The sequence below is a fragment of the Molothrus ater genome, chromosome 1 (genome assembly GCF_012460135.2).
Source record: "Molothrus ater isolate BHLD 08-10-18 breed brown headed cowbird chromosome 1, BPBGC_Mater_1.1, whole genome shotgun sequence".
In the NCBI taxonomy this organism is placed as follows: domain Eukaryota; kingdom Metazoa; phylum Chordata; class Aves; order Passeriformes; family Icteridae; genus Molothrus; species Molothrus ater.
In genome coordinates this window covers 34095463-34110747 of record NC_050478.2, presented here as the reverse complement: position 1 = coordinate 34110747, position 15285 = coordinate 34095463, and positions in this window count along the sequence as shown.

The window sequence follows — 15285 nt, the reverse complement described above, 5'->3', positions numbered from 1 at the left end:
CCTCCCCATGGCTGGCTAGGAGAGATATCCAGGGTCTGGTGCACTGAGGCACCGCTCCTCCCTTCACAAACTTACCACCAGGGTTGAGCTCCCATGTGCAATCATTCCCAATAATGACAGCAAGTGGTTTGGCTAGCTATACCATGCCATCAAGGCCCTACGCTCATATAGAATGAAGCTCTGAATACAACTGGTTCAAATTTGCAAAGAAAATGTTTGCTCACTACAAAAAGCAGCTTGGCTCAGCTGAAAAAAGGGACAAATTCATGCCAAGTTTAATGATTTTTTCTTTTCCCAGAACAGTTAAAACATTTTATCTGTTATTCAAGAATGCTTTAATTTTTCCAGGAAAAAAAGGTCTAAACCTCTCTCCCCTGGATCCTGGTGTCCAAATGAAATATCTTCATTATACAAAGTTGATTCTTGTTCTTTAGGGGTGAAAGATGTAACTTCACAGTGAAAATGGAGAGTACCTTTAGGTGATGCAAAATTCATCTTGCAGACTGTAAAATCAGTTTTCTCAGCTCTACTAATGTACATACCTGCTTTTCTACTAATACAACATGATGAAAAGATCTTGAAAGAAATGAACAATTCTGATACATGCAAGAATGCAGCAATACGGTGTTTGGCACTCACTGTTGAGCAAGCAGAGACTGAATATTAGGTAAGAGATGATGGAAGAGCAATCCAGGAGGCACTGGCACTGCTGATTTAGTAGCATAATTTAACAGGTGAAAGAGGGAGAGAATCAGTTCCCTGGCTAGTTTTGCAGCTGTCTTCGGTAAAGCGCACAGTGTCCACATAAACTAACAGTAACCCACAAAATATGGCTGGGTAGAAGTAAGCTGCTAGTCAAATACAGCATGATGCAGTGGTTTAGGAGCATCAAGGTGGAAGATAAACATGCCCTTGAATGTTTTTTTATGAGGACAAGCCAGGAGTCCCCATCATGTGGATAACAGAAATTCCTGGCAGGACACATGAGGCCTCCTGTTGCACAGCCTGTGTCTGACTGTTCCAGCAAGGGCTCAGCCTGGCCCTTCCTCATGCAGATGCACTTATAGGATTTTCCTCTTTTACGTTACTTTACGTTTATTTTCCTCTTTTACTTTTACGTTACGTTAATATATTTGACACCTTTATCCCTCTCTCAGGCTTGGATGAAACTAGCTGGGAAGCTCAGAGAAAAAAGAACAGGCAGATGGAACAGGCCTGACTAGTGAGTGTACAGACAGAAAACATGGGATCAGTGCCATGTGTGACAACCAGCCACAGAGTGATCCCATCACTTATCCTAAAAGCCACACACTCTTCTCCCCTTGCCAGTAGATCATGTTCACCTTCCTCAGCTTCTCTTTTTGTTCACATGTTGGTTTACTGAAGAATACCTCTAATCTAAGTCCAAATCTGGTTCAAGCTGCAGACCAAATTGGCTATTTTAAATCTCTACATCTTTGAAAAAAATGGCACGTCCTGGACTATTGGGTAAGTATTAATCATAGCAAATAAAAACAAAACCAGCAGAGTAAACTTGGCTGAAGGCAAAGCAGACATTGTAAGGAACAGCACTGTCTCAGACTGAGCCTGCACCATTTCTTTTGAGACATATTTTTATTGATACATTTTAAAGAAATTCTCAAATGAACACTCATAATTAGAAAATGAATAAAACCCAGTGCACAAGCTTTAAAGGTATAGAGCACCCCACAGACAGCTCTTCTTTGTTCTCATTTCCTCAAATTCAGCTTATTAAGTGGCATTGCAACCTGACTGCTCCTCTATGGTTTTTTGCAAGTTCAGCCAATAAAAATCTAGGAATTTCCCATCTTTGGTTATGAAAAGGAAGTTTCCAAGATTGGAGTCACTGATAAACTGAATAACCCCTTTAAAAATTGCCTTATTACTTCCGTCTCCTTCCCCAAGCTTTGAGCAGAATAAAATATTTATATGCAACCTGGCAACAGCCCAACTCAAAAATATTATACAGCTGGTCCTATTGATTTCGAGTCCTGTGGAATGAATGCCTCTCCATGAGAGTAATAGAGACAGAAATAGCAGTGCAACTTGTAGTATTTAAAATGTGTGTTTTAAATACATATAAGAATTCTCAAGTAATGAACTTTGATCTTTTGGTTTTAATCACAGCTGTAATACATGGTCTTATCCTGATTTAAAATCTTCATAAAATAATCCTGTTCATGCTGAAGGATATGCCTTTCTGATGGCAGGAAGCAATCTTGTTTGGACCATTTTTGCATGGATTTCCTTAATATAAACTATTAAAATATTCTGGATTTGAGACAGGCTATACAGCTTTCTTTCCTTTCATTTTATCCTTAAGTTTGTAGCATAAATGCTAAGTAAAACATTCCACTGTCTAATTTTAGAACAGAAACTATGTCTACAAAAAAAGGGATATTTTAAATGGCTGAGAAAATTAAAAAAATTCAACGTCAACTAAAATACAAATTAAGCCCTGGGCACTTGCTACATTTTGCTTTTAAAAAAGGCATATAAACAATAATCTTTCACAGCAAGGCTGCACTTAAATTCATGTTGGGAAAATATATATGAATTCTCATGCACATGAAATGAAATGATTCTCAGGACTGGCTTGTCTGAGTAAGCAGCAGCTATATGAGCTTTGAAAGGGAAATTTATCTGGAGGAAAAATTATTTTTGCCAAAATGATTAAGCATTTGGAGAGATGACTGTCAAAAAAGAACTGCAAACTTTCTTGGTTAAAATCTTTATTGATTAAATTCCTGTGAAAATATTCATAGGACAAAGCCATAAACGCATTTCTATTCCACAATGCAATGAAAAAAATCAAATATATCAAAATAACTTTATGGGTAACTGTAAATTTCAGTCATATCTGATGATACAATAAATTTCATGTGTAGGAGAAAAATGAGGGTATTATATTTAGGAAACATATACTTCTTAATATTACATTTAGGAAGCATACATTTAAAAAAGTATTTATTCTCTGAAAGGATTCAAAATCATTTTTTAGAAATGCAAATTAGGCATAATATGGCGAAAGGCTTTTTTTAAGGCCTTTTTGAAGCGATTGTAAATATGTCACAAGACATAAGATGTGCTGTTCTCCATGAAGACTCAAAGCAGAACAAAGCATAGGAGGTGTAAAGGGAATGAGGTATATGAAAGATTTGTCTTTGCTCTTGCTATACAAATAACAAAGCTAGGTCTTTAATCAGATTTTTGTCGCTGAGCAGAGGCACAAACTCTCCTCCTCCTGCAGCAGGCCAGGGTCTGGATGTATGGCTTAACCACACAAAAGGTTTGAAAAATCCAAGCAGCATCTTTTATGTCACCTTTTAAGACTTATTGTGTAAAGGAGTTACCAGGATGATTACAGAATGAAGGGTCATCCTCTAGCCTGTAGGCAGCTACCAACCTGTGTAAGAGTGTGGACCTGACTCCCGTGGATTCCTGAGATGTGCCACTGTGTTTGTATTTCCACTATGAATCACAGAGCTTTTATTTGACTGGAATCAATAAATTGAAAATATGTTATTCAACTGAGTTACTACTTAACATGCTGTTTTTCAGCAGATTCAACAGTCTTATCAGTGTGTGTAAACACTCTGTGACTATCTCTTAAGCACTAGCAGAGACTGTGATAATGAAGTGCCTGCTATTTAGACATTATTTCCTTAATAACAAAGTTTTATGGAAGATTACTCACAGCTTGGCAAGAGGTTTTTTATTTTTTTATTACTTGCAAGGTTTTGTTTGATTTTCAGACTTTCTAAAACACCACACCCTCCTAGGGAAGTCTGCTGAACAGCCACCTGGTCCTCAGCTGGTCTGATGTTAACACCCCTCATGGCAGCCTGTGGAAAAGTGATTTCTTCTTTCATCTCAGGAAATTGCGGAAGGTAGCAGGCTACCCATAATTTGAAGACTTGAGAAATTAAAATATTTGAGAATTTCTGATCTTGGGGGAAATAAGGCTAAGTCCCTCATTCACATTTTTATCTGATTATTTTATCTTTTTTAGAAAAGAACAATTGTGAGATTAGGAGGTGGAATATTTATTTAAATTAAGTTTCATCTCATCTTGCTTTAGTACTGGTGAATCCCGCACAGAGGAAAGACCATTTGTCTATATATTAACTAAGAAAAGGTTCACCTAGTCAACACTAACTACTGTAATCATCCCCTATTTGTAAAATTAGGCTCAGCAGTTTTTGAATGAAAAGATTTTAAGGATTGAAAGTGGCATTTACAAACAATGCCATTTCTCCCAAATCAAGCTGAGCCCTCTTGCTTGACTAGAAAACTACTCCTTTTCCGGCACTGACACCATCCTTGACTTAAAAGCTGTTAAAGGTCTCACTCAATAGAGCACATAAATATAACCATATGGTACAAAGAAATGGAGTCACTGCAGAGAAAAGAGACTAACAGCCTGTTTTCAAACTCTCCCTGGTCAGAAACTGCTGAAAAGCAAGTGCAGCTTAATCTTCATCCAGAGCCATACCTCTCCAGGGAATCTGAGGCTCAGTTGGTTTCTGCCCACAGTACAACCATCTAAAAGGATGTCGTGACAAATGAGAGGTGAAATGAAGTCGACTGATATCCCAGCAGGCTGACAGCACAGAGATTTGATCAATCACAGAAAAAAGAGATTGCATTGCTGCACATTATTTTGGCTCAGAATAATTAGTTTCAGAGACATCCTTGCCAAAAAAAAAAAAAAAGAAGAAAAAAAGAAAAAATTGACTGCAGACTAAGCCAGTTTGTAACTAGCATGTTGACTGCTTACAAGGCAACTGAAAAAAAAGTTTTAGTACAGTTTGTGACAATCCAGAAACAATCATTTTTTGAGTCTAAACATTCTTCATTTAGAAAATATTAATGAAACAGTCATGCATATTCATGTCCAGTTCCCTGGAGACAGTGTTCAAAACTAGCTTGTTCTAAAACTTCTACCAAATTTAACTGGCAAAGATCACTAGAAACTTAGTTTATTTTTCTTGAGAGGTTAGGTAAGCAAACTGAAACCACTAGAAGCAGTTTAAACCTCCAAGGCCAAGTTATTAAAAGAACTTTCTTTCAAGAACTCTCCTTTCAGGATATTTTAATCTATAAATTGTGCCATTCCGCTCCCGTCATCCTGCAATGTCTGTCTGGATCGTGCAGCCTCTGATAAGACAAGTACATCTGACAGTAATTTGTATATTTAAGGAGACTACAATGTACCCTAGAAAGATGTGAATTAGCAGGACAGAATACAGCTGCCCCAACAACCATTTCACCCTCTTTATGAGCTTACTGCAACCCCTGTTTTCACTTCAGGAGCCATACTAACTACAGCATTATGTTTCTCCTCTTCTGTGGTAAGCATTTGCTCTCCTCTTCTGTCTTTGAGGGAGGAAAGGGCTCTCAGATAAACACGAAATTTGTCCTGCAGCTCCACTTGCCTGGTCATCTGCAGCAGAGCCACACAGGTGGCGAGTTCCAGCTTTTGGGGAACATTAATGTTATTTATGCTGCTTGTCTGGCATCTCCAAAAGTGGTCCCTAAGTGGGCTGTGCCCATATTATGCCTCCACGACATGAATTTTCTACAAGCACTTTCTCAACCACTCCCTCAAACATCATTGCTTAGGCTTGATCAGGATGAATGCAAGCATAAGCAGGTGTCTTAAGGAGACATTTCATTCCGGGGGGGGGCAGAAGTGCAGTAATGCTCCTCCTCCTCAAATTGAGAAGAGGACAGGTTTTCCTATGGCAGAGACAAGCATGGTTCTTATTTGATAAGCTATCTTTTCTCTTGTTATCTACTTCTGTTTACCTTCCTCTCTCTTCATGGCCTGACAGGAAGTCTGGAAAAACAAAAAACTCCACAATACAAGTATTTCTTCCTGTTGTTTCTGCTTCAGGGGCTGGCATACTAGGAGTGACCCCACCAGCCTACTGCTTTGGGAGAGGAAAGGTACTGGAATTACCCAGAGACTTCCCTCAAACTATGCTCCTCCTTTCTGCATTTCCTTCTAATTGCTTGGGATTTCTCTGAAGAAGCACATGGAGTATTGCAAAATTCTCAAGTAAACCTTTGAGCCTTTTGCTGAAAATATACTCCTTTCAATGACACAAACAGATTTTGTTAAGAAAACCCCAAAATGTATATGAGGAAAATTTTCTCTTGGCTGATCGAAATTTCTGCTGGGAACAGAATTCCCTTTTTTCCCTCTTTTTATGCCTATCCCCACCAAACACTTAATATTTTCTATCTCTTTAGTGGAAGATTCCTGTGATTTACAACCACACCCAAACACTCTGGTATTTCATCATAAATTTTACCTGAGCAAATGGCTCCTTAGAAAAAAATCCCTGTAAAGCTTTCATTCTAAACAAAACAAAATGGGACTGCTCTCTCTTTTTAGTTTTTAAAGCTGAAATGACTGAGCAGGTGGTAGACTTAAGTCTAATAACCCAGGATAATGAACAATATTTTGACATTATGTGAAGAGGGGAGAAAACCCAGCGAATCAGTGACTGAATAGTTTCCAAGAATCCACACCCTCTTCCTCTCACAGACATTGTAGTCTATAGCAATATCTAGGCAATGTCTGTTCTCCTTCTCTCCTGCTCTAGTTTCATGCTTGAATACTTTTGAAGCAGGAGATACTCAGGGGCCCAACTGTTTGTTCATTTTTTTTTTAAAGACAAACTAAATCCTGTCACTGTGCTTTCTAACAGTCAAAATAAAAATTAAGTGATAAGTAATTAATTGGTGATAAGAAGAAAGAAAAAATATTCAGCTATGTTTATAGACAAATCTTGCTCTGAGATTCTGTCAGTATCTTGCTAGATGCATCATGACTAAGTGCTGCTTTAAGAAAAGAAAAATTAAGCAATCATTAAAAATGTATTGTATCTGTTCAAATCAAGGCCCTAGTAATCAACTTCAGACCCCCAAGGTCACTTGGCCAGCTTGTGATTACAACAGCAACCTCAGCGCTCAGTATTGTCCTACGGCTGTGGCAGGTCAATGGAAAAATGTTCTTTAAACACCATAAGCATCTGATTGTGCAATACCTAAATCAGTGTCATTGATTATTCACAGTGCTGGACCGCTCAAAGCTGGGGAAGTAATTAGGGCTTTTTGTGTGGATTATCCACTGAGAAAAGGTCAAATAACTACAAACAGTGTCAGAAAACAGGAGTCACCAAGGACCTCAGCCTCCGTGATCAGTTAAGAAATGCTAAAGCAGGGTTTGATAATGATGTGCTTATGCCAGGTTCTACAGGATTTGATCATTCTGTCATAGAAATCCAATGAAGCATGAGTGATGGCTACTTTTTCCTTTGAAGCTTGCCTCAGGTCCCTGATGCCCGTCAAGCAAGTTTGTCAGTGAAACTTGACTGAGAAGAATTTAAAAGGCAGTTTTTGTTCCAAGGGGAAATGTACATATGTATATGTATATACATGTGGGTGTGTAAGCAAATGACTGACCAGTCATTTTAGACACATAGTTTCTAATTTAGATCAATGTACTTGTTTTGCTCCATATTTTGTCTTCCCTACAGAAAAACCTGCATTTGCCAAAGGGCCACACTGAATTCTCTCACAGAGCTTTTATCAGAATACACCTCCCAACTCTCCAAACGGGAAGTCTGTACAAAGAACAGCCTTCTGCTAATGACTTTCTCCCTACTGAAATGTGAGAAGCAATAAAAGAAGTCTCTAGTTTTGTAACAGCATTTCCAGCGTTTGCTGAGTTTACAGGGGTACTGCTACTTAGCAACACCTTGTAAATTTAATTGCTAAGCCAGGGTGTACAAAGCATTCCAGTTCCATATGGGAGCCATTCCTTGCAGACCTCCTTCCCTGGGAGTTCCCAATGTTGTAAATCTCTTCCCCTCCTGCCATCTCTAAATTGCACTAACACTTTGGATGATTAGGGCTGCAGCAGTGATCAACATTTTCCCCTAGTCATTCCTTTCCATTGATCATTTAAATGAGGGATTATTCTGTTTTCCTATTTTAGCCCATGGATCAATTGTATAAAACAATAGATGGAGGTTAGTTCAGAAAATTGGTGCAACAAAAGAAATAAGCAAAGAGGCTCTGTACAGGGAGAAGTTACTTTATAATAAAAACCAATGAAAGAGGACAAACAACAAAAAGAAACAAGCAAAAAATCAACAGTAGTAGCTAACAATATGTAGATTTGGAAGAGTAAAAGCAGGATCTAGTAATCCCTATAATGAAAATACTGGAAGGGAGAGTAGGATGGCACTACTCAGATGGAAGTTATAGGGGCAATTCACAGACCTCTGGCTTCTACTACATCACAGAAGAGTACTTCTAGTGTGCAATGAATGCTTGATGGCTGTATTTTCAATGGAAGTCTTATGCCACTGAAAAGAGAATTGTTACTGGAAGAGTAACAAACTTTTGACAGGCTGAGCAGTTGGGTCATCTTGTAGGACTTGATGGATAAAGAGCTTGGAAAGAAGAACAGGTTTTCTCAGGTTCGTCAGACATCTGAAGATAGACGTATAGATATTTTGTGGGGTTCTAATCCTTGGACTTATGGTCTTGGCAAAATAAAAGAACTTGTCCTGGTGGAGACATCATGCTTAAAGCTAACAGGGTGGTCTATTTTCTATAAAATGTCTGCTTAAATATTGTTATCTGGAAAATTGGTGTGCCACTTTCCTCTTAGGACCCCCATTGAACTCAAATGTTAATGATGTGGAATAAAAATTTCATGTCCACAAGTGAAGTTAGGCCCAGTGCTATCAGGTAGGACTGCAGCCTAATTAATATACTTATATAATAAATTCCACAGGGTGGTTAATTTACCATTAGTCTTCTTAAATTTGTTGTGGTTCCATATTTGTCACAATATTAGATATCAGGCCCAGGTGTTTTGCAGACCTCTGGAACATTTTTATTTGACTTCTATTTGTTTTTCCCACCTTCTTTCTTTCTACTGAGACTAAAGAGGTAGCTCAGGTACCAAGCAGGAGGAGTGATGATGAAGAGGCAAAAAGCCATAACACACAGAGCCAGCTACAGCTTCTCTTTGCCAGTGTGATGTTCCAGATCTTCTGATACTTTGCAGGACAGTTCATGATTTGAACAACTTAGAAATACTTGGATAGTTACTTAGAAATACATGCTTGAGAAAACCAGAAATTTGATTGGAGTTATGAAGGGAGAGAAACGGTATAAGTTAACATTTCATGTTATTAAAAAATTCAACCCAGAATAAAATGATGTAGACATCACTTAAGCCTTAGAAGAAAGATCTACTGTAGAAATCATCTATTCGTGACATCTTATTTCCTATCCCCAAAGTCCCAGGAAAGAGCAATGCAGCATCTCTGTTACTGAATTTATCACAAAGGGGATATGCTGCAGAAAGGCTGCTGGCACCAATTTTTGCAGGTATCCAGCTCCAGAGAGTTAGAAGAGGCCAAATGGATGCAAAGCAGAGAAGACCCTGATCCATGCATTTCCATGGCTCTTGAGGCACTGACAGCCAGTGGGAGGGTGCAGAGAGGCTGGGACAGCAGTGCTGGGTTGAGCTGCATGGCAGTCCTGCCTGCTGGGCACAGGCTGAACCCAGAGAGAATTGCATATCCCCTGGCTGCTCTACCTTGTCTGTACTGTGTCCAAATACTTGGGCAAGCAGCAAACATGGCTTAGAGCAGACTTTCCATTCCAGGGCAAATTTGGAAGCTGTTCTGTTCTGCAGTTAATCCTTACCAGGATTAGGAGCTTTACCACTATCTGTAACTGTGACAGGGAGATTCCACTATGGCACTTTCATCATCCATACACAACAGAGAGGATTTGAGTTTAGGCACCTACCTTTATTCCAGTCAGTAAAAATAAGTATTGCTTAACTATTTTATCAGAATTTTATTTTATTTTCCACTATGACTTATACAGTAAAACTTTATTGTAACATATTGCAAACTAAAGGTATATAGCTCTCCTATCAACAGCTGTATCCTGATTTGTAGTCCAATAAACTTTCTTGCTGCAGATTTCATGTGTACAGTTGTGTTGAGGTGTAATATATCACCACAGCATTTTTAAACTCAGAGCAATAATGTATTCAATTAGGCTGGAAATAAAACATCTAGTTTTCCTTACAATAAATCTTTTACTAAAACCTCTACATCACATGTTCAACAAGGAAATAATACATGTCATTCAGACTAAGGGTTATTGTAGACTGCTGAGGGAAACATGCAGTTCTGGAGGTTTCATCAGTCCTGTGAAATCCTGCAACACGGTAAGTGTACAAATTAGAAAAGGATGTAATATGTTACTAATGACACCTCTTGGGATATTCTTTGAGCCCATATTTACTGTTATGATCAGTAGCCTCATTTAAGCTGCAGGAGTTGAAAAGTAATAGTAAAGTTGAGTGAAAAACACCTCTGAACTCATTAGATGTGGCTGTAATTCAAACTCAGAAGGCATTTCTTTTCTTCTCTGTCATTCTTCAAGCACTGGAAATATAGTGCTTGAGCTCCTAATAAAAGCATTATACATGATCACATATCTACAGTCCCTGCAAAACACGTTTACACCTCGACATCTGTAGCAGTGCCACTGCCTGAGCAGCACCCTAATTCACCCCAGATGTCTCTTTAAAGGAAATACTGTAGTAGGGCTACTGTTCATAATATTTTCCGAGCACTGCCTTTATTACTTTGAAAGACTTTGATTTTTCAAGTGTCACAGACATTTGCAGTCATTTTTTTTTTCCTGTGGAGGAGAAAGCCGTATCACATGTTTAAACGTGAATAAAGATTTTGGTAATATTCACCCCTGGAAATGTCAGTTGGTGAATATATATCTACCCCTATCCATCAGCTGTGTTATATAACAAGGATTTCATTATATGCAGTCTCTGTGCAGCAGAGCACACACATTGTGCCAGTATTGTATCGGATATTGCTCGGAGCGCTCTCAGAGAGCAGCGTGCCAGAGCTCTTTACCCACACTCCAGTCAGCATTCTGCCGGCTCAGAAGGGTGCCAGATGCTCTGCAGTGTTTGGTGATGCTCACTTCACAGCCAGGACTGTGCTGAATGAGACTCCATGAGGATGGGTCCCCAAACAACTCCCTCCCACCCTCCCTTTCAGATAGAGTGGTGCTGATGAGGGGCTCAACAGCCATCCCAGCACTGCTGTGAGGAGGGAACAAGCCAAACTAAACTATAGAGATCCCCAGCACCAGAAGCAGAAAAAAGAGCCAAAACTCCAGGTCCAGATTTCTACAGACATGCAGGTTTCCTGGTCAAAATTATACCCACACAACTTCTGACACATGCTATGTGTACGTATGCCATAGTCCCTGAGGAGCTTGATCAAACTCTGGCCACCACAGAATCACAAAATGTTTGAGGCTGGAAGGAACCTCTGGAGATGATCTAATCCAACTGTTCTGCTCAGAGCAATGTCAGCTGGGGCAGCTTGCTAACTGAACAGTCAATATTGCCCGGTCTAGTTCCAATTATCTTCAGAGATGGAACTTCTGTGATCTCTCTGGGTAAACTTGTTCTAGTGTTTGATCATCCTCATACTTCTTCAAGATGAATAATCCTCCCTTTCAGCCTCTCCTTATGTATCAGGTGCTCTTTTCCTTTAATTGTCTTCATGGCCTTTTTCTGAACTTGCTCCAGTGTGCTCAAGTCAGTTCTGTACAGGGGAGCCCAGGACTGGACACACCACTTCAGGCTTGGTATCATCAGTTCTGAGTAGAGGAAAATAATTACCTTCCTCAACCTGCTGGTTATCATCTTCCTAATGCAACCCAGGATCCTGTTAGCTTTCACTGCCACCCTAGCACATTGCTGGCTCATGTTCAGCATGGTGTCCACAGGGATTGTGAAGTCCTTTACTACTAAGCTGCTTTCTGGATGGTTACCCCCAGCCTGTAATTGGTGCATGGAATTATTCCTCTTCAGCTGAAGAACTTTGCAATGCCCCTTGTTGTAGTGCAGGACTTTGCAGTTCCTCTTCAGCTAGATCCCAAGGGTGTGGAGGCTGCTCAGTCTCGTGGTATGTGGGCTCAGTTTAGTGGGACATTTACTGGCAAAGGTTCACTGCTTTTAGCAATATCAGCCCCGACTTTGGAACTATTTAATTGCTGGAGATGCTGAAATGCTGGACGTGCAGCTGGTAGGGACCACAGCTACTGCTCCAAGGCCCTGTGAGAGCCCCTTCACCCTGGGCCACAAGCTTCAGTACCAATATACTGGTACTTTGGGCTGAAGTGTTTAAAGATGTGAAAGTGATAAATAAATGTGGTCATACCTATTGTGTCCATACAATCACAACTGAGTGACTTCAAGACCAGAATAAACATTTTAATTTTTTGTTTTCCCCTCCTCCCTGCCCCTATTCAATATTACATTAAGAAAAGATCCAGCCCTGAACATCAATTCAATACTACATTAAGAAAAGATCCAGCCCTGAGCTCCTCTTGAAGAAAAATCACACTGATGTCAATTTGGTGTCAGGTGAGGAAACAGTAAGATTTCTCCCTTTTGTTTCCTTTCTTGTATAGTCTGTTTAGCTCCTGAGCCCTACAAAATGTACATGAGGACATTCCACAGTAACAGAAGGGTTCATAAACAAGATCACTATAAATAAAATTAGTCATCATTTGAATATGGAAGCTGTGATCTCTTTGGAGCAAAGAAAATGGAAGCATACAATATATATTTAAAGCAGGTAGCATATTTTTGAATAATTTCAGCGTAATTTTCAACCCTCTCTTCCCACAAAATCTAGTTAGGCAGCTATCCAGGGCACTTGTAAAAGCACTGCACTGGATGACTTACTGAATAACTTGAATTTTGTCAGAAAAAAATTCAAATCATTCTTCACAGTTCATTTTTTAATTTGAAGAAAATACAGACATGAAAAAGAGATTGAATTTCCCATTAAGGTATACCCAATTGAAACCTTTCTAAGTGGATAAAATAGTGACCAAAATATAATGAAAACAGCTCTTATTTTTTTCTTTTGCACCTACCATGTAGATATTTCTTAAGCGAGGTAAGGGTCATGTTTTGAATTTTATGGAATACATTCCAATGGGGGAAGACAGGGAGAAGAAACAATTAGGGAGAGAGGTTGAGCTGACAGTGCAGTTTCTTTGCAGTGACAACCACATGTATTCATAAATATTTTACAAGTGCAGCTTTCAGACTAGTAAATTTAACTGCCACATTAATGCAGCTTGCAAGTTTGTAACATGGACATTTGTGTGTTGTGAATGTCCAGTATTCTGTCCATGGTGACAGTAAAAGGTTTATATTTTGCAGGCTTTTCTCCTGCAGAGTGATTTCCAGATGTAAGGCTCTTGTCTTATACTGCAGCTGTGCTTCTTGTATAGTACTACAATGCATCAATTATTAATTCCATTGAAAGATGTCACAAATATACTACTTATGACATATTCTGTGCTGTCAATGAATGGAGCAGAGACTTTTCATGTCCAAGAACACCACAGAGTGGTCTCAGGAGCGCTGCAGGAAAAGTTGCATGCATTTTACATTCAGCGCATTTTATTATTAGCAGTACAGAGGTTCTAAAATGAAACTGATGAAAATAAATGTTGTAATCAGAGCCAATTATGAACAAAGTGATTGCAGCTGACATTCAGAAATGTCATCAGTATCACAAATACCACTACTCAGCATTAAGACTGTTTCCCATAAGTCAGTGTTAAAATTAGTGGTCATTTGAAGAGCTTAAATATTGTTCAGCAAATGGTGTGGATCTTTCCACTTCTTTGGCTAAAGCAGGGAAAGAATGAAAAATGGTGTCCTAAAAGGAAGATGACATTGTTAAAGAGCAGACTAGAACCCAAAAAAACTTAGAGGGCCTGGAAGTGCACAAAGAGAAGAAGACACCAAAACTGGACTTTATGAGGGCAAATGTCATGATCACCCTAGAGAGCAGAGGTATTTTGTATTGAGCCTCTACATCTAACTTCTGGATTCTGACATAATGACAGAAATGAAGAAAGGTCAAGGGGAAAGCAATACAAAGTAAGAAAGAAGTTTCTTTTGGAAATTTCTAACCTGTGTTGTGAAACTTGATTTTCCCTAATCCTGTACTGAAACTTATTTAAATCTTTCACAAGAATTATACTCTTGGCTGCAAAACCAGACCCATCCCACGAGCTGTCATGTCAAGGGAGCATTAAGCCTATGTCAAAGGATGTGGTTTGATCCAGCTTGCCTTCCCTACAGCTTCTGCTGATGGCAGTTCTGCAGAGCTTTTGATGAAAACTAAATCTTCTCGTCTCTGGCATATTCCTCACGAAAAGACAACGACAAACACTTCAAGCACAGAAGGTATGTGCTATATGCATTTTCCTCTACAAGCCAAGGTGAATTTATCCCTGTGGACAAATGCTTCAAAAAAGCTGTCTGTCAATAGAATTGATGTCTGGCTCCTTGACTGTTTTCTGCCAGAGTCCAATCCTTTCAATATGCACCAATCTGATTAATCCTTCAGTAAGTAGCAAGGTGATGCTTATTCGAAGAAACTATTCTTTGCAAGGAAATGAGCTGCATGCTAAAAAATTCTTCTATTTTACCCTTTGCATGCACATATCACAATAGTTTGCAGGCAGTTACAACCAAATCCATTCTGGATTATCTCTTCTAGATTACTCGGTCTGAAGAATAAGATCCCCCCATCTCGTAAACTACAGATACTATTTCTTTTCTATCTTTTCTGTCTAGAAACAACTATACTACTGTTTCTAACGAAAGGAATTATACCAGTCAAGTGTTTGTTAGAGTAACTCATGAAAGCTGCTCTAAAACTGATTGAATCAATTTCCCTCTATCTTGTTCCTTCTGACCTGAGCAATTTTTTTTAAGAGTTCAAGCCAAGCAAGGGCAATCCATGACTGACATTATATCCATACATCTCCTTTCCCTTTCTGTTCCAGGAGTTCTACTTGTACGTCCCAGAGGACTAAGTCTTCCAAGCAAGAGACAAGCCACATGGGAGCATATCATGTGTTGGAACATGAAATTCAATTGTTCTCTGCAATAATACCCAAGAATCTCCACTTTCTCACACCATACTGAATGCATATGTAGTAATTGTTTAACTTCTAGGTGTAAGAACAAAGTATTGCTTAATTTATTTTTTGTCTAGTGTCTTACAAGTCAATGTGATAAAGACACAAGTAGGCTATGAGCCTTCCTCTAGGTTTTCCATTTACACATAGGTATGTCAAATA